Below are 25,565 nucleotides of genomic sequence, written 5' to 3'. Positions count from 1 at the left end.
AGGCCTGACAGTTCAATGCTTAGGTGCAGGGATATGTTTCTGCTGGGGACTAGCAGTGCCAGGATCTACAGGGGGCACAGTCTGTGGATTTCAGGAGGCAATGTAGTGTTAGGTATTGAGCTCATATCCTTGCAAATACAAACACGCATTCCTGAACCCTAAGCCATCTCCCTGGCGCCAAATTTGTATTCTTTTCTCTTTTTATCTTTTGTGTTGTTAGGGACTGAACCCAGGGCTTCAAATATGCAAGGCACTCTACCACTGAATTCTATTCGTGGCTCTGGTTTTATCATTTTCATTTTTAGCAAAGCCACTTCATTTGTGATGGTGTGAACTTCTGCTGGAAGTCATGGACTTGTGCTAATATTTGTGTGCATGTGATATTCTCAGCTATTGTTATGATTGTTCATCTAATGCATAGATTTGTATAGAAGATTGCAAAGTGGGAATATTAGAAATCTATTGTTCTTTCTTTACATATTATCTGGAAATGCTTCTATAAAGAGCAACACCTCCTCATCTATATATTATTGTATAATGGTACCATATCTATAAAAAGCAGGACAATTGCTTGCTTCTTTCTCTTTATTTATAAGATTTCAAAATGGATCCAGAGAGATCTGGAACCAAAGGAATACAACACATGCTTCACATACAAGAGCTTTGGGGTTGATTTCTACTGGGAGCATCCTTCTCTACCTATGGCATCACAGGATGTGACCCAAAGGGGGGGGATAAAACAAGTTTTCAAAATGAGTTGGAACCCTAACATCTACCAATAGCAATTAGCTTGTTCCTTTTCTAAACCCAGTCAGGCTTTCACCCCCACTGTTCCACCTAAATGACTCTTGTCAAGATCATCGATATGCATCAGAATGGTAATTCCAATGATAAATGTCAACCTAAGTGACATTTCAGTATCTTTTCCTTCAGGACAACACACTCTTCTGGTTTTCTTCCTTCCAGATTGACCACTCTTCAGTTTCCCTGTGCATGGCAGACTTGCACTCCAGTCTTTTGAGGTATTTCCCTAGCCCTTCTTAATCTTCTTGTTGATTCCTTCTCTTTTGACTTTACTTATTGTTGGCAGTGCTGAGAATAAAACCCAGGACCTCACACATGCAAGACAAATGTGCTATCAATTAGCCACACCCAGCTCCTCACTTCTCTTTTTATTCAATTCAAACATAATTCATATACTGTAAAGTTTACCATATTGTGGTGCATAATTTAGTGGTTTGGGACTGCACCTGTCAGTGCTCAGGGATTACTCCTGGTTCTGTGCTCAGGGATTTCTTCTGGAGGTGGTCTGAGCACCAGGCTGTGTTCTGTGCATTTTTTCTTGCTCATATTTTTTGCATTTTTGAAACTGCATCCACTAAGGACAAACTTGGTATTGCTTAGACTCCAGAGATGACAGAACTGACATATGCATCAGTGGGAAAGAACAATGTGATGGGCGGAGGAGATGAATTATTTTCTGGAGTGAAAATTGTGTACAACAAAGGTAATTTATCATGTCATATCATCATTGAAATTATCTCCCTGCTGCCTGCCAGCCCATCAGGTGATTTGCTTCAATGGCTTCCTTAGTTTTATGTAAGCAAATGAAAGGTGCTTGTTTCTAGCTTTGTGTGATTTTTTTGTAAGAGAATATCTGCATAATTTTATGTACTTTATTGACAATATTTTATATCATTTTATAAAACAAGCACTTCCTTTTGAACAGTGTAAGATTGACCAACACTTGTTGGCATAGCAACTCCTTTTGGGCATATATTCTAATCTCAGAGGTGCTTTGGGGAGCTGTGCAATATCTATGACTAAACTTCAAGCTCCCACATGCAAAGCGTGCACCCCAGCCTTTCAGCCATCTCCTCAGCTCATTTTCTGGCATAATTCTTGATGTGTAATGTCATATTTACTAAATTAAGTGAAGCTAAAATTATAATCTGGTAGGTTTTCTTTTTTGTTTCATTTTTGTTTTGCCTTTTAATTTTTAAATTGAGATTCTACAATTTGCAATGCTACAATAGTGGTTTCTCACGCACATAATTTGAACACCACACCCATCACCAGTGTACTCTCTCCCTCTCACAAGGACCCAAACACCACTCCCTCCCAACACTGCCCCCACAACTCAATTGTGTGGATCAGTTCTTCTATTATGTTGTCTTTGGGTTTTTTAAATTGAATTACAGTGAGAAATGCAATTACAAAGCTGTTCATTTTCATGTTTCAGCCATACAATATTCCGTTACCCTCCTCTTCACCAGTGTACATTTCCCAACACCAATGTCCCCAGCATCCCTCCCATTTCCCCCTCCATCTCCAGCCTGCCTCTATGCCAAGCACTTTCCTTCTTCCTCTCTCTGTCCAACCTTTTGGGCATTACAGTTTGCTATACAAGTACTGAGGGATTGTTGCTACTTTATTGTGTATTAAGGCTATACTCAGCAGTGATCAGTGATTATTCTTCGCTTCTGTACTCAGGGATCACTTCTGGCACTGCTCAGGGAACCATATGGGGTGACAGAAATCAAACCTGGGTTGGCTGCATATGAGTAAAACACCCTGCCCACTGTGATATCACCCCAGCACCAAGATTTTTCTACATAACTGGGCTTTAATTTCAAGAGAAATGTGATTGAAAAGGATATCTTGTAGAGTCAGAACTAGGTGTTTTTATGCCACTTGAGAGAGGTAAAATTTGGAAACAGGTGGCATTATCACTGAAAGGTAGTCTCTGCAGTATTTAGAACTTGTCTCACCTAAAAAGATAATGAGGGATGGTATTAGCCCCGTTGTAGAAAGGCACCTTAGGAAAGTTACAATAACCTTACAAACAAACAATCAAAAAGTGCCCTTCCATTTTTGTCATGTATTTTTGTTGTTTTCAGGGCCACACCCACTCCTGATTCTGGTCACTGATCCTGGTGTTGCTCAGGAGACTGTAGCTGGTGCCAGGAATATATATAACTGGGTCAGCTGCATGCAAGACAAGTGGCCTTAAACTTGTACTGCCCAAATGTGTCCTTTAAAAATTGAAGCTTGTTGGCCACGCGCTCCGTTCCTCCCGCTGCAGCCCCCGCCGTAGCCGCCGCGGAGCCCGCGCCACCTCCGAGCAGAAGATGCTGTGCCTCCCGCGTATGTTGATCTTGGCAAACCTGCCCGAGATGTCTTCACCAAGGGCTATGGGTTTGGTTTAAGAAAGCTCGATTTGAAGACTAAATCTGAGAATGGACTGGAATTTACAAGCTCAGGTTCCGCCAACACAGAGACCACCAAGTACCAGTGGACCGAGTATGGGCTCACGTTCACTGAGAATTGGAACACGAACAACACGTTAGGCACAGAGATCACCGTAGAAGACCAGCTCGCACGTGGCCTGAAGCTGATCTTTGATTCATCCTCCTCTCCAAACACTGGGAAGAAAAATGCTAAAGTCAAGACAGGGTACAAGCGGGAGCACATCAACCTGGGCTGCGACATGGATTTCGACATCGCTGGGCCTTCCATCCGGGGCGCCCTCGTGCTGGCCTATGATGAACTTTGAGACTGCCAAGTCACGCGTGACCCAGAGCAACTTTGCGTTTGGGTACAAGACTGATGAGTTCCAGCTTCACACGAACGTAAATGACGGGACAGAGTTTGGTGGCTCCATTTACCAGAAGGTGAACAAGAAGTTGGAGACGGCCGTTAACCTCGCCTGGACCGCAGGCAACAGCAATACTCGCTTCGGCATAGCAGCCATATATCAGATCGACCCCGATGCCTGCTTCTCGGCTAAAGTGAACAATTGCAGCCTGATAGGATTAGGAATCACTCAGACTCTAAAGCCAGGTATCAAACTGACACTGTCAGCTCTGCTGGACGGCAAGAATGTCAAGGCGGGTGGCCACAAGCTTGGTCTAGGACTGGAATTTCAAGCATAAATGAATACTGTACAATCATTTAATTTTAAACTATTTTGCAGCATAGCTACCTTCAGAATTTAGTGTACCTTTTAAATGTTGTCTGTCTGGAATGCAAGTATTGCTAAATATCATGTTAGACTTCTAGGTTCAAGATGATTCAGCTTTAAGGTGTTACCCTTTCAGAGGTACAGAAAAATTCAATTCCAAAAAAAGGTCCTATCAGCTGTAGACTTGGGGGCAGGGAGGAGGAACTTGACAGCCCCTCTAGAGATGTCAGGTTCCTTTTTTTTTTAATCTAGAAATGGCTGCAAGTGGGAGCTAATCATATGTAGGCACTGTAAATGCTCGTTGACTAAATGAATGAAATTGTGATTTCCTGAGAATTAAACCTTGGTTCCCTGGCCTAATCATGGAGAGGCTCAATCTGAAGTTCGATGGTATGTACAGATTCATCTGAAAGGGACATTTTTAGACAGATCTTCGTGACCTGCGTCCACCCCAGCTCATCACATCCTTTACACCAAAAGTAGTTGCAGGGTGTGGTAACTGTTTCTTCTGTGCCATTTTGGGGTGGAGAAGGTGGATGTGATGAAGCCAATAATTCAGGACTTATTTTCTTCTCACGTTATGGTTTTTTTCACCCTCGCACCACACTGTGAAACAGCTTCAGACAGCTCCAGCTGTCAGCTGGGAAGAGCTCTGTGACCAATCACACGGGGCGACCCCCGGGATCTCAATTGGACTCTTGGGTTGTATCTTCGACACTCAGTTTATGCATTTATTTTTTTAAATTTCATTTTATTGAATCACCATGTGGAAAATTACAATGCTTTCAGGCTTAAGTCTTAGTCATACAATGGTGAAACAACCATCCCTTCACCAGTGTCCATATCCCACCACCGAAGACAAAAAAAAATTAAAAAAAATCACAGTACACCTCCCATCCCGCCCACCCCCACACGCCTCCCCGCCTTGTAACTGATAAATTTCACTTTACTTTCTATTTACTTTGGTTACATTTAATATTTCAACACAAACCTCACCATTATTATTAGGAGCACCCCACTAGAGTCAGACCTGTTGTGAAGAGAAATGAGGTCTACCGCGGCCGCGCGGTTTTGTATTTCTGTACTTTAACAACTAAGTCCAGGGAGATTTCTTCCGGATATTCGATCGTTGCAAGCTTGTAAACCCCATCTGTTGTCATCATAATATGGAGTCCCCACACCCTTCATCCCCAGGAAGGGACAGGCGAGAGAGAGAAATACCTTTCCCCTCCTGGGCGGGCATGGGGTCGCGGCTTAGTTCTCAGGCTGGAGACAATCTGCAAGGAGCTGCCCATGTTGAAGTTGGTTCAGCTGGGTCTGGATTCATGCTCGTGCAGCTGCGGAGGAGCCGCACACGCGTGTGGCCCCTGGGGTCACATCTCGGCAGCGGTGGGAGGGGCCGGTGCCTCCCACCTTCCCAAGAGCATTAATGGGTACATTTTAGAGTCTTCCATTTTGTATGGAATTAGATCCTCCCTTCAAATGTTGTAATTAGCATCACTTAAAAATAAAACTTGAATAAAATATTGAAACCTCTTTAAAAAATTGAAGGTTGTTGCATCTCATCTTCATATGCAAGTTCTGATATAAAGAAAGCAAGGCCTTGCATTTTTGTTCAAAAGAGAGTTGTAAGACTTAATTTTCTTAGTTAAGAAAGATCTCTACAACTTTACTCTGTATGACATGACACAATTATGGTCCTAAGAGTTTTTGAAAATGATGGGCTGGAACCACTCAGATGAAATACAACAGAGACTTTGCATCTGCTGAAACATCTTAAATTTCATGTACTTTGATAATTGCCAGGTCACATGGCTGACTCATGCAGAACTTGTGGTCAACTAAAGCTCCCAAGACTCTCATGCTGCCAAATCAGGTCTCTCACGCTCTACTTAAAAATGGTTAGATATTAAAGAGTATCTTGTTTATTTCAATTTATTCTTCTAGTGTATCTGGACTTCTTATAAAAATTAAGATATAACTTAAGTAAAGTACATATGTCTTAAGAATACAGTTTGATCAATCTAACACAGGCATTCCTACACACACACACAGAAACACAGCATTAACAACACTCAGAAGGCTCCCTTGTGCCCTTCAAAGTCAATGTGCCCACCTCAGCCTGGGGAGGTGACTCGAAGCGCTTATGACATTCTTTTTTAAAAATCCATGATTTGGGTGGGCACCACAACGCTAAAGAATTCTCCTGGCTCCATACTGAGCCGATATCTCTAGGATCCCCAGATGGAGCAGGTGCAGTCTCCCCGCCTTCTCCAGATGGAATCCCAGTGACCATGAACTACTACAAGCATGGCTCTGGTATGTGGCTACAGGACTATTCCTCAGAAGCGTATGGCTGCCTTTTGCAGCTGTGCGACCTTTCCTGATATACAAAGTGACCAATGGAAAAATAAATGGTCTAGTGTCTGCCCCTGCCCAAAACTAGAGAGAGAGTGGCGACACACAGAGCCTCATGGGATGGGGGTGGAACCGGCCCCTCTTCCCACCCCAACGAGTCTCTGAGTTGCCACCCATTTACGGCTCCTGGCTCCTGAATGGCTATGATTCCAGAGGCACACAGACCAACCTCAGAACCCAGTAGCTTCTAGCAGAAATGCATCTGGACTGAGTACTAACCTACGGCGCTGTGCCACCCCGAGTGGGGAAAGGTGTTTGTCCCTTTCACCTATCCTCCCCAGCGGTGCAGTGGCTGCCACCTTTTCAGAGCCTATTGGACAGCCAGCTATGAGACTGCAGTGACATGACATGCAGGGCTTCACGGGATGGGGGTTGGAGTCGGCCCCTCTCCCCACCCCTATGAGGCCCCAAGTTGCCACCCACGAATGGCTCCTGGCTCCTGAACAGCCATGATCCCAGAGGCACACAAAACAATCTCGGAACCCAGCAGCTTTTGGCAGAAATCCTTCCAGACTTATTACTAAAATATCAGAATTCCAAAATGCTCTTCATATCAGCAATCAAAATCAAATTATCTAATGATGCCTTTTCGGCAGGTCTGAATGTTGGGGAAAATTCCAAATAATAATGGTGGATCTTTTGTCGAAATATTGAATGTGATCAAAGCGGAGAGAGAGTAGGTTGGAAATCATCTGCCACATAGATGGGGGGAGGGGTGAGATGGAGGGTCTATTGGAGTTTTTGGTGGTGGAGGGTGTACATTGGTGAGGGATGGGTGTTTGATCATTGTATGACCGAACATTTATTATATGGTTTTAATATAATAAATCATGAATCCATATAATAAATCCATTTATTATATGGATTCATGATTTATTATTATGATGATTTATTATGATTTATTATATATATGTTGATCACTGTGAGATACTCAGTTACAAAGCTATTCATGATTTGGTTTCAGTCACACACTGTTCCAACACCCACCCCTCCATCAGTGTACTTTCTCTACCAACAGTGTTCCCAGTTTCCCTCCTGCCATTCCCCCAGCTTTCCTCTATGGCAGACACTTTTCTTCTTTCTCTCTTTCTCTCTCCTTTTGGGCATTATAGTTTGCAATACAGATACTAAGTAGCTACTGATCATATTCTTAGCATGTGCGAGTGAGCCCCAGTTAAATCTTAGCACTAGATGGGTGTGAGTCCCCCCAAGACAAATAAGTAAATTTGTCTTATTTATGTCTTATAATAAATTAATAATAAATTAATCTTATAATAAAATAATGATAAATTTATTATAATTAAAAAGTAACTGTAGGAGGGGCCGGAGCGATAGCACAGCGGGTAGGGCGTTTGTCTTGCACTCGGCCGACCCGGGTTCGATCCCCGGCATCCCATATGGTCCCCCAAGCACTGCCAGGAGTAATTCTTGAGTGCAAAGCCAGGAGTAACCCCTGAGCATTGCTGGGTGTGACCCAAAAAGCAAAAAAAAAAAAAAAGTAACTGTAGGAACTGGAGCGATAGCACAGTGGGTAGGGCATTTACCTTGCATGTGGCCAACCCGGCTTCGATTCCCAGCATCCTCTGAGTACCGCCAGGAGTAATTCCTGAGTGCAGAGCCAAGACTATCCCCTGTGCATTGCCGGGTGTGACCCAAAAAGCAAAAATAAATAAATAAATAAAAGTAAGTGCCACTCCAGAGTAACTACTATTAGCTAGGGTTAGGGTTAGGGCTAGAGTTAGGGTTAGTTTTATTTTCTGTTTTGAACATGATATAAATGCAATCATCCAGAATATACTCATTTGTGAATTACTTGTTTTGTGCTCTATTGTCTGAGATTGATCCATGATGTTTTGCCCATTCATTATGACAGTGAGATTCATCTACATCGTCGAATACAGCAATATCTTGTTTTGTTTTGTTTTGTTTTGTTTTGTTGCTTTTTGGGTCACACCCGGTGATGCACAGGGGCTATTGTTCTTTTTTGTTGCTAAGCAGTAGTCCACTGAATGGAAGTACAACTTGTCTCTTTATTACCCTGTGGGTGGAAGTTTAGGCTGTTTTCCATTTCACACCAATACAAATAATGATGTTATGAACAATCTTACACAAGAATTCGATGAATATATGGATTTATGTTTTATAAAATCTTAGAAGGAGACTAGCTTATCATAGACTTGCTTACCATGTTTTGGGTGTATGACAGGTAAGGTGCTTGCATTGCACGCGACTCACCTGGATTCAACCTTGGCACCACATATAGTCAGTACTTTGAGCCTGCCAGGACTGATCCCTGAGTGAAAAGCCAGAAGTAATCCCTGAGCATCACCCGATTCTTGTACCAGGAAGAGAACGCTACTGTAACAAATACCTAAATATGTGGAAGAGACTTTGGAATTGGGCACAGTTTGGAAGAGTTTTGAAAAGCATGACAGATAAACTGTACATTGGCTTGTATAGACTGTTGATAGAAATATGTTTGCTAAAGATACAGGGACACAGAAGAATACCTCACTGGCTCAGAACACCTACATTGCAAGCAAATGGTTGAAAGTTCAAATCCTTGGTGTTGCCATATATACTGAATGAAATTTTGGCAACTGTGATATCCGAGCCTGTCAGCTTTTCTTTCTGCAATCCCCATTGTTCCAAGTGATATTTGGCTGCACTGAAGATTTGCGTGGGTGCAAGTACGACAAAGGGATGTAACCCCCAGAAAGCACCACGATTATAAAGATGTATGATGTGATCAGAGCAATAGTACAATTAGTTTGGCTTTTGTCTTGCATGCAGCCAACCTAGATTCAATCCCTGGCACCCCATATGGTCCCTAAAGCTCCACCATGAGTTATCCCTGAGTGCAGAGTCAGAGGAAAGCTCTGAGCACTGCCGGGTGTGACCCACAAAACAAACAAACAGTGTGTGAGCTCCATCACCAGAAAGTGTGACCCCTGATAAACATATGTGAGTGCCACAGTAAACTCCAGTGAGCTCTGTAGCCATAACTTGTGTGCTTCAACTAAAAAGTCTACTGCAGTGAGCATATGTGCAAGCACTGCAACTAAAAGAACGCAAATGTCAGTGAGCACTGAAGCTGACTGTGTAAGTACCACACCATAATGTGAAACACCATGAAACGCCCCCTACATACACACACCAGTAAATAGCACAAATGTGAGAGCACCACAGTCATATTTATGTGACTTCTATTATCACAACAGCAACGGGAAGGGAGAGAAAACAATGAACAAACATATAAAGGCACACAAATTAAAGATTCTGTCTAGAAGAACTTAGCAAGTTAGGAGCATTGTAGAGAAAACCTGTATTGTCATAAGGAATACATATATTACCATAAAGAGAATGTCGATAGCACATTTTTTTTCCTCATTGAAAAATACAGTTACAGTTTGTCCCTCTCTTTCTGACTCATTTCACTTAGCATGATAATCTCCATGTCCATCCACTTACATGCAAATTTCATTATTTCATCTTTTCTAACAGCTACATAGAAAGAATCGTATTATGCTCTTTTTAATTTTTTTTAAATTTAAAATTAAAAAAATTTAATTTTTGAATCACCGTGAGATACAATTACAAAGCTTTCATGTTTGAGTTTCAGTCATACAATGATCAAGCACTTATCCCTCCACCAGTGCATGTTTTCCACCATGAATGTCTCCAGTATCCCCCCCACATCCCACCCCTCCCTCTGCCTCTGTGGCAGACAATTTCCCCCATATTTTCTCTTTACTTTTGGGCATTATGGTTTGTAATGAATCTGTATTATTCTTAAGCACTATCACCAAGATAGACTTTTTTGGTCATAATAAACCTTAACAAATTTAAAAGAATTCAAATCATACTTGAGCATGTTCTCTATCCACAATGGAGTTAAATTAGAAACATCATACAGATAACAAAAAGATTTCCAAGCAGTTGGAAGCTAAGCAACACAACTCAAAATAACCCACAATTAAAAGAAGGAGGCTCGAAGGAAATCAAATAGTATATTGAAGAAAATGACAATGAAAGCACAACATACTGAGGATTTAGCTTCAGTGGTAGAGTGTATGCTTTGCATGTTTGAGGCCCTGAGTGTGAAACCCCTGCAAAATTAAAGTACAAAATATCAACATTTGTGGGACATACTACAGCAGTGCTGAAGGAAAATTTATGACACTAAATTTGTACAGTAGATAAGTGGAAATGACTCAAATAAGGAATATAAGTTCTCATTCAACAAACTAAAAAAAGGAACAATAAATCCAAATATATGCGTTTAGTTGGAAATAAAAGACAGGGAATGTAGCTCAGTGGAAAAGCACTTACTTTGTAGGTGCAAGGCCCTGATTTGATCTTCAGCACTGCTATAAAAGGAAATAATACATATGTTAGAAACTACATGAAATTGAAAATAGGAAAACAATAGAAAATTTCATGAAAAGAGGGCTGGTACTTGGAAATTATCAACAACTAACAAATTTCTAGCAGAATTATGAAAAGAAAAAGAAGAGACAACACAAATCATCAATATCAGAAATAAAACAGCAGATAACATTACTGACCCTTTAGACATCAAAAAATAATAAAGAATTCTATGATCATTAACTATACACAAATAAATTTGAAAGCTTAAATGAAATGGTTTTGTTCTTAAAAAGAAACACTACCTCAGTCAATATGAAATACAGCATTTGAATAGTTGTTTTGAGATCATCTCCCTGATGATTAGTGATGAAGAGCATTTTTTCATGTGCCTTTTGGCCATTCGTATCTCTTCTTTGGGAAAGTTTCTGCTCATTTTTTCGCCTCATTTTCTGATGGGGTTGGATGTTTTATTTTTGTAGAGTTCAACCAGTGCCTTATATACCCTTGATACCAACCCCTTATCAGATGGGTATTGGGTGAATATCCTTTCCCATTCTGTAGATTGTCTTCGTATCCTGGTCACCGTATCTTTTGCGGTGCAGAAGCTTCTTAGTTTAATGTAGTCCCATTTGTTTATCTTTGTTTCCATTTGGTTGATCAGTTGTGTCTTATCTTTGAAGATACCTTTAGCTTCAATATCATGGAGGGTTTTTCCGACTTTGTCTTCAATGTACCTTATGGATTGTGGTCTGATGTTGAGGTCTTTAATCCATTTTGATCTGACTTTTGTGCATGGTGTCAGGTCGAGGTCTAAGCCCATTCTTTTGCATGTTCCAGTCACTGTTCTTGCACACTTGGGTTGTTTCTAGGTTTTGGCTACTGTGAATAGTGCAGCAATGAGCATAGGAGAGCAATTGATTTTTCTGAAAAGAATTTTTGGCTCCTTGGGGAAGAAGCCAAGAAGTGAAATACCTATGTTATATGAGAGCTTGATTCCTAGATTTTTGATATGTGTTCACATTGTTTTCCAAAAACACTGGACCAGAAATGAATAAGGGTCCTTTTTCCCACATCTATGCCAATACTTTTTTTTTCTCTTTATAATATTATGTCAATCTCACTGGTGTGAGATACATCTCATTGTTGTTTTTATTTTTGTTTTTCTGATGATATATGATATAGAACATGTAGATATATGATATAGAATATGATATAGATATATGATATAGAATATGATATAGAACATTCAAATATCTTTGACCATCCTTTTGTCTTCTGTGAAGGCATTTCTGTTCATCTCTCCCACTGCATGTGAAGTTATTATTTTAAAAAGGGATTAATATTTAGATCATTTAATGTATTATCAAAACATATCAATATCGGGCCGGAGTGATAGCACAGCGGGTAGGGCGTTTCCCTTGCACGCGGCTGACCCGGGTTCGATCCCCAGTATCCCATATGGTCCCCCAAGCACCGCCAGGAGTAATTCCTGAGTGCAAAGCCAGGAGTAACCCCTGAGCATGGCTGTGTGTGACCCAAAAAGCAAAATAAAAATTATATCAATATGAAGAGTTATCTGATTATCAAAACATAACAATATGAAGAGTTATCTGATTAGTCCTGTTTATCTTCAGAACTCTACTGCATTGCACAATTCATCTTATGAGGCTTATGTTAACAAAGCTTCATAAAAAACTTATACCAGGGGAGCATAACATGACGTTCATCATAACCATGACGCCAGACCCTGTGTCAGGCCGTTTCACTCAGGACACCCCAGAGGGGGGTAGGTGAGAGCCCTCCCCTGCCCCGAGGGACCTAGCTCCGGCAGCCAAAAACCTCCAGAACTCAGCCGCTGCCATGCTCACAGCCACTCTTCACACACTCAAGCCGAGCCTCACCCACAAGTGAACCTATTACTGAACAACGTGGCTCATAATCCAAGAGTACTGCATGACATTTGATGGAGTTCAATGTAGGAGGCAACCAATCTTAAATATATATAAGCATATATATATATATATATATAAGCACACAAGACTCAAATTCTAACAGCATTTTTAGCGTTTTTTTATAATAAACAATACAAAATATATTATTTTGGTTCTGCTTTGTGGTAGGGATTGGGGTTTGGGATCGAAACACACGAAATAGGGTGGTGGGAAGTTGTAATGGTGGTGGGATTGGTGTTCGAATGTTAAATGTAATGAAATATTGTGAAGTACTTTATAAAATAAAAAAATACTAAAAAACTTATACCAAAGACAGAACACATACTAATACTCTATACCAGTACTCTCATGATAGATTAAAATTTCCTTGCATAAAGATGTAAAAACTTGACAAAATATTATCCAATTAAATTATATACCATGAACAAATGGGATTCGATTTAGATTTGTAAAATTGGTTGAAATTTTGAAAATAAATCAGTATCATCTACCATAGGCATGAACTAAGAAAGAAAACATATCAACCAACTCAGTAAAAGTTTTAACAAAATACAACACTCTTTAATGATTGAAATTCTCTTAGATAGGTATAAAGATTAAGTTCCTGAATTTGACAGAAAACTTCCATTAAAAATTCTACAGCTGGGCTGGAGCGATAGTACAGTGGGTAGGGCGTTTGCCTTGCATGTGGCCAACCTGGGTTCGATTCTCAGCATCCCATATGGTCCCCCGAGCACTGCCAGCAGCAATTCCTGAGTGTAGAGCCAGGATTAACTCCTGAGCATCACCGGGTGTGACACAAACAGCAAAAAAAAAAAATTTGACAGCTAAAATTATATTAAATGACTAAGTGATTGAATGTTTTCACTTGAATACGAGGAACAGAACAAGTGCATACCTAATCAGAGAGAGAGAGAATGAAAGGGAATACCCTGCCATAGTGGCAGTTTGGGGTGGGGGGAGACGGGACTGGGGAGGGTGGGAGGGACGCTGGGTTTACTGGTGGTGGAGAATGGGCACTGGTGAAGGGATGGGTTCTCGAACTTTGTATGGGGGAAACATGAGCACAAAAATGTATAAATCTGTAACTGTACCCTCACGGTGATTCACTAATTAAAAAATAATAAATAAATTTAAAAAAAGAACAAGTGCATATACTCTTTCCATTCTAATTTTTTATTTAATTTTAATTTTATTGTAGGCTAGATAATATGTTACAATAGTGCCAATATTTTAAATTTTACTGCACAAAATACTGCACCTTCACCAACACTAAATTGTCCAAGGTCCTCCACCACAACACTTAGTCTGCCTCTTCTTCCCATCCCCATATTCCTGCATTGAGTAGTAATCTCAGTTCTACAAAGACCAATGGTTTGTCATCATTCAATATTGTTCATTCCCCTGCTTTGTTTCTCTTTATACCACACATGAGTGAGATCATTCATTATTTGTACTCCTTCTGACTTACTTAATATGATAACCTCCAGTTCCATGTATCACTTGTATCACTTGTCATCCTGTTGCTCATCGATTTGCTCAAGCTGGCACCAGTAATGTATCCATTCGTCCCTGTCACGTGCTAGTGTAGCTCAATGGCATCTGCTCACTCCAGGAACATGAAGAGCCTCAAACTGTTCGTTCAGGGTCTTGACGAAGAAGTCTAACCATCCTCGTAGCTGGGCGGCCAGGCGTTTTATTGACATCCCCTGGAATCCAGTTGGTAACAGCTCTAGTCCAGCGGTTATCTCTAAATCACATTGTGTGTATGGCCCATCTGATTTTCTATGCCTTGGCAAATGAGATAGTGTTCCTGATTCTTGATTGTCGATGGAGGTTGGAACTCTGGATTCCTTCTCTCACATGAGTGAAACATTATATTCCAAGCATAGCTCTTTCGATTCCTCATTGGGATACCAGAATAGTATTCTCGTCCTGTTTTCATAGGGCTCAGGTCTCTGAGGTGTAAGTTCCATGTGAGTTCCATTAAAGATAAATATCTCATCTTTTATATAGCTTCATAGTATTCCATTGTGATATACAGAAAATTTCTATATCCATTCATCTGTCATTGAACATTTGATTAGTCTCTGTATCCTGTCTATTGTACTTAATATTGTAATGAACATAGGCATATATATCTTTTCAAGTTAATGTTTTTGTGTTATTGGGATAGAAGCCAAGTAGATCACTGGTTAATATGAGATATATTCTTAGTGTTTTGAAAAGTCTCCATATTTTCACTACTCTTTATATAATACTACTAGTTCCAGCCAACATATAAAGAAAAGAAAGAAAGGAAGGGAGGAGAAAGAAAGGGAGAATGAAAGAAAGGAAGGACAGAGAAAGAGAAAATGAAAGAAAGGAATGAAAGAGAGAGACGAAGACAGAGAAAGAAAGGAAGGAAGGAAAGGAGTAAGAGAGAAAAATAATGAAAGAAAGGAAGGAAGGAGTGATAAAGAAAGAGGAACAAGGAGAGAAATAAAGGAAAGTAGGAGAGAGGAGATAATGAAAGAAATGAAGGAAGGAGAAAGACAATGAAAGAAAGGAAGGAAAGAGGAAGACAAAGACAAAGAAAGGGAAGAAGAAAGGAAGGAGAAAGAGAGAAAAATAATGAAAGGATGAAGTCAGGAAATTTGTATATAGGTGGATTAACATGGAAAGTATCATGTTAAGTAAAATGAGTCATAAAGAGGGACAGACAGAAAGATTGCACTCATTTGTGGAATAGAAAGTAACAGAATGGGAGACTAACACCCAAGAACAGTAGAGATAAATACTAGGAGGAATATTCCACAGTTTAGAAGCCGGCCTCGCATGCTGGGGTAAAAGGAAGCTCAGATAAAGAAGGGACCACCAAGTAAAGGGTTCTAGAAGGGCCCGTTTGGGATGGGAGATGTGGGCTGAAAGTAGACTATAGATTGAACATGAAGGTCACTTAATAGCTCTACTGCAAGCCACAATACCCAAAAGGAGAGAGATAGTGCAAAAGGGAATGCCCTGCCATAGAGGCGGGGTGGGGTAGGGTCGGGGGGACGGGGTAGGGGTGGTGGGAGGGATACTGGGACCATTGGTGGTGGAAAATGGGCACTGGTGGTGGGATGGGCACTCAACCATTGTATGACTAAAACACAAGCACGAAAGTTTATAGGCCTGTAATTGTACCTCACGGTGATTCACTAATAAAAATTTTAAAAAAAGAAATAATGAAAGGAAGGAAGAAGGAAGGAAAAAAGAAAGAGAAAGGAAGGAAGGAAGGAAGGAAGGAAGGAAGGAAGGAAGGAAGGAAGGAAGGAAGGAAGGAAGGAAGGAAGGAAGGAAGGAAGGAAGAAAGGAAGGAAGAAAGAAAGGAAGGAAGAAAGAAAGGAAGGAAGGAAGAAAGAAAGAAAGAAAGAAAGAAAGAAAGAAAGAAAGAAAGAAAGAAAGAAAGAAAGAAAGAAAGAAAGAAAGAAAAAGACTGTCCTTGTTTGCAGATGACTTGTTTTGTAGTAAACTTCAAGGAATCTACAAAATCTTCAAAAATCAAGTAGACTTCAGTGAGGTATAGGATACAAGAATAATATACAAAATGCAAATTCTATATTCCAGAAATGAGCATCTGGAAAATAAAATTTAAAGGTTTTTATAAATTTAGGCACCATGATTTCTAATACTGTTAATAATAAAGTCTCAGGCATACAGTGTTCCAACACCACACCCACCACCAGAGTTGGCATCCCTCCATCATTGTCTCAAGTTCTCCTGCCACCTACATATTTCACCCACCTCTTAGTTAACTTAATTCTGTAGGCCAACTCTCAGGGGTTGTTGCTATTGGCCATTTGTTTTGCCCTTATTATGTCTTTTTACTCCACATATGATAGAGATCATTCCTTATTTATTTCTCAATTTCTGACTGACTTCTCTCAGCATATGCCTTTTAATTTATTCCACATGGTGGGAAGCACATGATTTCATCTTTTATTATACCTAAATAGTATTCCATTATGTGTATATACCTTAGTTTCTCGATCCACTCATCTGTTTGTGGGTTGTTTCCACATCTTGACTATTGTGAATAGTGCGGCAATGAACACAGGAGTGCTAGAGCCATTGGTCAAACAAACAGAAGCAAAGTAAACAAATTAAGAACCCCCTGGAATTTTCTTTTCCCCTTCCTTCCTTCCTTCCTTCCTTCCTTCCTTCCTTCCTTCCTTCCTTCCTTCCTTCCTTCCTTCCTTCCTTCCTTCCTTCCTTCCTTCCTTCCTTCCTTCCTTCCTTCCTTCCTTCCTTCCCTCCTTCCCTCCTTCCCTCCTTCCTTCCTTCCCTCCTTCCCTCCTTCCTTCCTTCCTTCCTTCCTTCCCTCCTTCCCTCCTTCCCTCCTTCCTTCCTTCCCTCCTTCCCTCCTTCCTTCCTTCCTTCCTTCCTTCCTTCCTTCCTTCCTTCCTTCCTTCCTTCCTTCCTTCCTTCCTTCCTTCCCTCCTTCCCTCCTTCCCTCCTTCCCTCCTTCCCTCCTTCCCTCCTTCCTTCCTTCCTTCCTTCCTTCCTTCCTTCCTTCCTTCCTTCCTTCCTTCCTTCCTTCCTTCCTTCCTTCCCTCCCTCCCTCCCTCCCTCCCTCCCTCCCTCCCTCCCTCCCTCCCCTCCCTCCCTCCCTCCCTCCTTCCTTCCTTCCTTCCTTCCTTCCTTCCTTCCTTCCTTCCTTCCTTCCTTCCTTCCTTCCTTCCTTCCTTCCTTCCTTCCTTCCTTGTTTTTGGGGCCACCAGAAACGTTCCAGGCTTACTCCTGATTCTATGCTTAGGGATTGCGCCTAGAGGTACTCATGGGAACCATATTTGATGCTGAAGGATCAAACCAGGGCCGGCCACATGCAAGGCAAATAAATGTCTTGACCCCTGTACTGTTTCTCCTGCCATGAAGTCAGATTTTAGAAAGTATTAAGACAGTGACTCATAAAGTTGTTCATAATAGAGTTGTTTTAGGCATATAATGTTCCAACACCAATCCCACCAACCAATGTTCCCTTCCATCCACCAGTGTTCCCAGTTTCCCTCCCACCAACCAGCCTGCCTATTTGGCAGTCAGAAAACAAGTTTATTTCACATTACTTGCTCCAGCAAAACATAAACGAATGACAAATATAATTATCATAAAATAAATCAATAAAAGTCAATTTGTGATAACTGATTCCTATGTTTTAACCTTTCTTAATCTAGTCGAGAACAACAATAGTGAGTGCCATACTCAATGCTACATGTTGGGAAGTTTTTCCTGTCCTTTAAAGGAGCCCTTTTAAGGCTTCTTGCAAAACTGGTTTCAGGGCTATGAATTCTCAAAGCTCTTGCCTGTCCATAAAGCTCTATACAATTCCTTCAAATCTGAATGACCATCTGGCTGGATAGCTTGTTCTTGGTGAGGTGTTCAATTCATTGAGTTTTTGTAAAAGTCAGATTTCTTATTTTTTTGAAATATAATTTAGTCATGCAAGGTGTTTTTCTATCCCTTCCAAGCTTCATGCCATTTTCAAATTTAATTCATTCACTCTCAAGTCTTTACTCCAGTTAAATAAGAAATTTTGTGCCAGGGATGTTCATCAGCGGTGAATCCTTGCATATGTGAGGTACCCTTGCCCCTCCCCATATTGCTCAGTGCAACCCCTAGAATTGCTTGTGTGAGCCCCAGAACCACAGCAGGTGCAAACACCTGCTGCAACTCATCCATCAGGACTAAGGGTACAACCCCTAAACCCTGCAGAAGCTGCAAAAACCGCAAAAGAAATGTTGAAAAAAACACAAAACAAGGGAGTAAGTAGTCTGATCCATGTTTACCCAAAGTTTTCTCTTGTGTCTGTCAGTTTTCAAACTGATGCCTCCAATTCTACATTTTGGTTCCAAGATGTCTATTCCTTAGTTATTCTATTTCTATTCATTTATTCCTGGTTCAAATTCCTGACACATACTCTCATTAAATGATGTATATATGTATATATATATATGCTCTAACTTACATGCAAATATCAGCAAATTCATGCAAATTATTCATTCCTTCATTCCTTCGTTCCTTTGTTCCTTCGTTCATTTGTTACTTCGTTCCTTTGTTCGTTCATTCGTTCGTTCATTCCTTCCTTCCTCACTCCCTTTCTTCCCTTCCCTTCCTTGCCCTACTTCCTTTTCAACTTAAACACAAATAATCTACAAATGCATGCAAATTCTCTTTCTTTCTTTCTTTCTTTTCTTTCTTTCTTTCTTTCTTTCTTTCTTTCTTTCTTTCTTTCTTTCTTTCTTTCTTTCTTTCTTCTTTCTTTCTTTCTTTCTTTCTTTCTTTCTTTCTTTCTTTCTCTCTTTTCTTTCCTTTCTTTTTTCTTTCATTTTCTTTTCTTTCTTCCTGTCATTCCTTCCTTCCTTTCTTCTTCTTCCCTTCCTTCCTTGTAAATTAAGGCAGCCATCAGCATGTAGAAATACCACTGTGCCTGAGAATTTCTCTCTCCTTGTCCCTCTCTTCTCTGAACCTGATAATACCTGGAGTGCTGACGCATTCAGACTGCCAAAAAATACTCACACTAGAAAACATTAAAAAAATATTGAATCATCAAGAGGTAGTTACAAGCTTTCGTGTTTGGGTTACAATCACACAATGATCAAACACCCATCCCTCCACCAGTGCACATTCCCTACCACCAATATCCTGGATATACCCCCCTTCCCCACCCTCCCCCTGCCTCCATGGCAGACAATATTCCCCATACTCTCTCTACTTTTGGGCATTATGGCTTGCAACACTGACACTGAGAAGTCATCATGTTTGTTCTATTATCTACTTTCGGCATGCATCTCCCATCCCGACTGATTTCTCCAGCCATCATTTTCTTAGTAATCCCTTCTCTATTCCATCTACCTTCTCCTCTCCGCTCATGAAGCAGTCTTCCAGCTATGGGGCAATCCTCCTGGCCCTTGTATCTACTGTCCTTAGGTGTGAGCCTCATGTGATGTTATTCTGTACTCCACAAATGAGTGCAGTCCCTCATTTGTCTGTCCCTCTCTTTCTGACTCATTTCACTTAGCATGATACATATTTTTATTGCCTAAGCTTTTGTTGAAATTCTGTCACTTATGATTAATTACTATATGCCAGACACTGGTGAGTACTATGCATAGACTCTAATCCTCATAGTAGTGCTCTCAGTTAGAAACTAGTATGGTAACCATTTTTCACTGAGTAATGTTAAATCACTGAGAGAATAAATAGCTTTCCTAAGATCACATAGCCAGGATTTGAACCCAGGATTATATGTCTATAGGTACCAAACTTTAAGTCATGCTATTATATGTCTTACACACTCAGTCCCAATGGTGGGATGGTAGGCCCATCAGGGTACTAGGCTTGAGAATAAGGACAGGAAGAAGGATGAACAGATAGTCAGCAGATCTCACTTTGACTCAGTTCTGTTAGCAGTGAGCTATTTGATTAGGTGAATTATTTGGTCTGTCGATATATCAATTTTCTCATTCTTCATTGAGATGGTTTGAGTAACTGATGTGTGTTTTCTGGGACTTTTTTTATAATTCTTTTATTTTATTAGGTAGTTAACAATATTTGATTACATTTAGTATTCAAACACCAATCCTGCCACCATTACACCTTCCCACACCAAATTTGGGATGTTCCCATCCCAAGCCCCAAGCCCGGTCCCAAAGCACCCGAAATAATATATTTTGTATTGTCTGTTATGAAAAATGGCTGAAAATGCTACAAAATGTATCCATGAAGGAAACAGTGTAAAGATTGTTCTATTTTGCAGGGGCCATTAAGACATTCTTTAGGATATCACTAACATGTTGTTAAAGGTTGAGTGATGTGGACTTTTTTATATATATTTGAAAATATGTATGTATGTGTGTATTTAAATATTTGCTTCTATGATTTGTTGCGTACTATTTGAACCCAATCGAATGTGGTGTGGTACTTATGGAGAATGGGTAGAGAGTGTCTTACGATGTGTTGCATGGCCGCAAATGTGACCATGCAGTCCAGGAATAGGTTTATTTGTACATGAGGCTCGCCCGAGCATGTGGGGAGCAGCATTGAGCGTGGCAGCGGTTGGGTTCTGGAGATTTTCGGCTGCTGGGGCTGAGTCTCTTGGGGCAGGGAGGACTCTCACCCACACCCCTCTGGGTCGCCCCGACTGAAACAGCCTGGCACAGAGTCCGGTGGCATGACTATGGTGGGCATCATGTTGCTCCCTTCTGGGAGAAAAAGCCGTGTGATCTGGATGGTGGCCAGTGACGAGATTATCTGGCACCGCAGGAGGTGGCTTATGGGTGTGACCCCTGGGTCAACAGAGACTGGGGGAAAGTGGCAGAGAATCTCCACTCCTGGTCCTATTGAGCCCAGTGTTCTCTGGGATTAAAAAGACCAGCAGATGAGTTTTATACTCATAGCTAAATATTATAGTTTCTTTCACACTTTTGGGTAAGATGTATACTTTCCAGATCAACATATGACCCATCAGTCCATTTTACCTTCAGCTCTTTAGCTAACCTGTCAGCTCCTGAAGCATTTAGGAGTTTTGCCTACTACCTTGGCCCATTCACTCAGCTTCTGAAAAGATGTCTAGACCTAATCTTTTTTAAATTAAGCATTTATATTTATTGGTTAAAGCTCTGTGATTTACAATACTGTTAATGATGATTTCCCAAGCACATAATTCCAACACTGCACCAAACACCAGTGTACCCACTCCTCCCACAAGGACCCTAATACCCTCCCCGTCAGTCCCCCACCAAGTTCTCCCATTGTGTCACCTTTGTCCCTTTGTTGTTACCTTGTTGTCTACATTTAAGTCCCACATATGAGAGAGATCATTTTGTATCTATCCCTTTTCTTCTGACTAACTTCACTCAGCTTCATAGCCTTAAGTTTTATACTTCTTGCAGCAAATTGCATGGTTTTGTTCTCTCTTAGAGCTGCATAGGAATCCACTGTGTGTATATATAATCGCAACTTCTTGGTCCATTCATCCATAGTTGGACATTTGTGTTGTTTCCACGTCTTGTCTATTATACCAAGAGGCCTAATACTTTTTGTTTGTTTAGGGGCCAGTGTTGGTCAGGACTTATGCTGGGCTCTCTGCTTGGGTATCACTCCTGGTGGTCTTGGGGAACTGTAGGCAACGTCAGGGAATAAACTAGGGTCTTCTATGAGCAAGGCAAGTTCTTTAACCCCTGTACTATCTCTTCAGTCTCTAAGCCTAATTTTTTATGAACATTATCTTCATAGACAAAGTAAACTATATCTACTCTAGCTGACGTAGGCCTGTAATGTAGATCAAACACTGGGCTGGAAATTGGAAGGGTTCTAGTCATACATCTGACACAACTGGGTAATCTCAGGAAAGTCAACTAGAAGTTCATTGAGATTGTTAGCTAATAGATAATAGCCTCTGGTAAATCCAAAAGTTATGACACTGTATCACTGTCATCCAGTTGTTCGTCTATTTACTCAAGCGGGCATCAGTAACGTCTCCATTCGTCCCAGACCTGATATTTTAGCAGCCTCTCCTTACTCGTCTTTCCCAATGATTGGAGGCTCTTTCAGGGTAAGGGGAATGAGATATTGTTACTGTATTTGGCATATTGAATATGCCAAGGGTAGCTTGCCAGGCTCTGCCGTGCGGGGGGATACTCTCAGTAGCTTGCTGGGCTCTCCAAGAGGGATATATATACATATATATACATATATACATATATATACATATATACATATATATATAGCACTGCAGCACTGTCATCCCGTTGGACTCAGTATAAATTATATTAAAAATTTAACATGACCACCCTCCAGCGCCGGCCCGCCGATCCGCTCTCTTTTGCAGGTTAGTGGACTGAACGGGCGCCATCTCATCTGTGCCTGCACCTCCCCACCCCACCCCCCCATGCCGTCTTCCTTCAGACCCTGACTCCACCCTATCTGAGCAATGCCCACCTAGACCCTCGCCACCCTCCAGCGCCGGCACGCCGGTCCACTCCCTCCCTGAGGTCACCCAGCCACATTGTTTTAGTGGGCATGGCTTCAACAAAGTGGGCGTGGCCTCCTTCTGAGGGGGGGGGCGCTTACGCAGCCGCACTTATTTTTTTTCAAATACCAAGCATTTATTCGGTACTTCTCAATATTTATCACCTATATCCCTGATTATCATCTTAGCGGGCCTTAAAATACTTCCTAAATAGGTTGCTAGCTAATTTCAAGTTTGAAAACTACCAATGAATATAAGCAGCTATTCAAGCCAAAGCTAAAGGACCCCACTCTCAAAAAGCATTGCTTGAAGTTTCACATAAAGAATAGAGGAACATCAGAGAGGGACATGTTCTAGAGGGGGTACAGAAGAAATTGATCACCACTGACCAAGCCCATTCAGAATCCTCTTTCACAACCAGAGGTGAACTTGAAGGTCCCTCTTCCATACCACCACAACAGTATGAAGAAACAGCGCAAATCCCCGCCACAAGGAGAGGACGAAGAAAAGAGTCCAGATGCCTCAGTAGACCTTTCCTACAAACTAGAGCTCTCCAATAAAGAATTCAGAGGTGAAATCCTCAAGATGTTCAATGAACTCAATGGAAAGATTGACAAGGTATTCGTTACATTAAAGGAGGACCTGACAGAAACGATACAACAGACAGCCGAGAAATTACAGGAAGAAATGAGAACAGAAATTAAAAGCCTACAGAAGGAAATGTCACAAATAAAGGATTCAGTAGATGAATTAAAAAACTCAGTGAGTGCCCTCAACAATAGAATGACTGCAGCAGAAGACAGAATCAGTGAGCTTGAAGATCAGCTGCAGGCAGCCTACAGGCAAACAACAATCAATGGGGAGAGACCTCAAAATAGCTCTAGGGAGAATTAGAGTCCTAGGGGATGAATTCAAGAGGAACAACACTAGAATCATTGGACTACCAGAAGGACAGGGAACCAACCCCAATGAAAAAACCGCGGTCAAAAAAATCATTGCTGAAAAGTTCCCAGAGCTGGACAATGCAGACATTCAGATTCAAGGAGCCAGAAGGGTGCCAGCTAAAAGAGACCCTACCAGAAAAAACTCCAAGACATATCATAGTTAGGATGATGGACGTAACAGGTAGAGACACACTACTGCAAGCCACAAGGTCGAAGAAGGAAATCACATACAATGGAGCACCCCTTAGGTTCACAGCAGACCTACCGGAGGAAACCCTTCAAGCTCGAAGGCAGTGGTGGGATATAGTGAAAAAACTCAATGAAATGAATGCTTCACCAAGAAAACTTTATCCGGCCAAACTCTCATTCAAACTCGAAGGAATTATACATTATTTTGCGGATAAACAACAACGCAGGAAATTCATAGACTCTAAACCAAACCTAAAAGAAGGTCTAAAGGGGATACTATAAGACAAGAAAAACCCCTACAAGCACAACAAACACTTACAGAAAAAATGGCACAAAACCCTATGACAATAATCTCTCTCAATGTCAATGGTCTTAATTCACCAATTAAGAGACACAGACTGGCAAAATGGATTCAGAGACTGAACCCAACATGCTGCTGCCTGCAAGAAACACATCTGAATATCCAGAACAAACAAAGACTCAAAGTCAAAGGATGGAAAACAATCCTGCAAGCAAACAGCTCCCTCAAAAAAGCTGGGGTGGCTTTACTAGTATCAGACAACATAGAATTCAGGATGAAAAAGATTAGAAGGGATAGTGAAGGCCACTTATTATTAATCAAGGGATATGTACAGCAGGAAGAAATCACACTCCTAAATGTGTACGCACCCAATGAGGGGCCAGCTAAATACCTACAACAGCTGCTAACAGACCTTAAGAAGGACATTGTGAGCAACACAATAGTAGTTGGAGACTTCAACACCGCCCTATCACCTCTGGACAGATCAAGAAGTTTAAAACTCACCAAGGAAATACTGACTTTGAAGGAAGAAATAGAAGAGAGAGGGCAAATAGATCTATACAGGGCTCTACATCCAAAAACAAAAAGAATACACATTCTTTTCCAGTGCACATGGAACATTTTCCAGAATAGATCATGTGCTGGGCCACGCAACATACCTCAACAGAATCAACGAAATAGACATTATACCAGCTATTTTTTCAGACCATGATGCACTGAAAATGGAATGTAATCATGGACAGATGCAAAAAAATAAATCAAACACCTGGAAATTAAATAACTCGATGTTGAACAATGAGTGGGTCAGGAAGGAAATCAAGGAGGAAATCAAAAGGTACCTGGAAACAAATGAGAAGGAAGACACGAGCTACCAGAACCTGTGGGACACAACTAAAGCCGTATTAAGGGGAAAATTTATAGCTCTGCAAGCATATCTCAAGAAGGAAGAAAGGGCCTGCATAAATAACTTGACCTCACAGCTCAAGACCTTAGAAAAGGACCAACAAAAGGAGCCCAAACCAGGCAGAAGGAAAGATAATAAAACGTAGAGCAGAAATTAACGACATGGAAACCCAAAAGACAATTCGAAAGATCAATGAAACCAAGAGCTGGTTCTTCGAGAAAATAAATAAGATTGATAAACCACTAGCAAGACTCACAAAGAAAGAGAGAGAGAACACTTATAAGCCAAATCAGAAATGAAAAGGGGGATATCACAACAGAAACCAAAGAAACTCAAAAGATCATCAGAGACTACTTTGAAAATCTGTATGCCATGAAACAAGAGAACCTAGAAGAAATGGATAAATTCCTGGATTCCTATAATCTCCCAAGACTGAACCAAGAAGACCTGGAGTACCTGAATAGTCCTATTAACATCAAGGAAAATGAAACGGTAATCAAAAGCCTTCCCCAAAACAAAAGCCCAGGTCCAGAC

The 25,565-nt window shown here is 41.0% G+C and overlaps 1 pseudogene; it reads left to right on the top strand.

Annotated features, from left to right (window-relative positions):
• Positions 1–1,413: 1,413 nt before the first annotated feature.
• LOC101548032 (voltage-dependent anion-selective channel protein 1-like) lies at positions 1,414–4,070 on the top strand (annotated as a pseudogene).
• The last annotated feature ends 21,495 nt before the right edge of the window (positions 4,071–25,565 follow it).

Source organism: Sorex araneus, chromosome X (assembly GCF_027595985.1).
Source record: "Sorex araneus isolate mSorAra2 chromosome X, mSorAra2.pri, whole genome shotgun sequence".
NCBI lineage: Eukaryota > Metazoa > Chordata > Mammalia > Eulipotyphla > Soricidae > Sorex > Sorex araneus.
The sequence above is the reverse complement of the archived record's forward strand: the minus strand, read 5'-3'. Positions and strand labels throughout refer to the sequence as shown.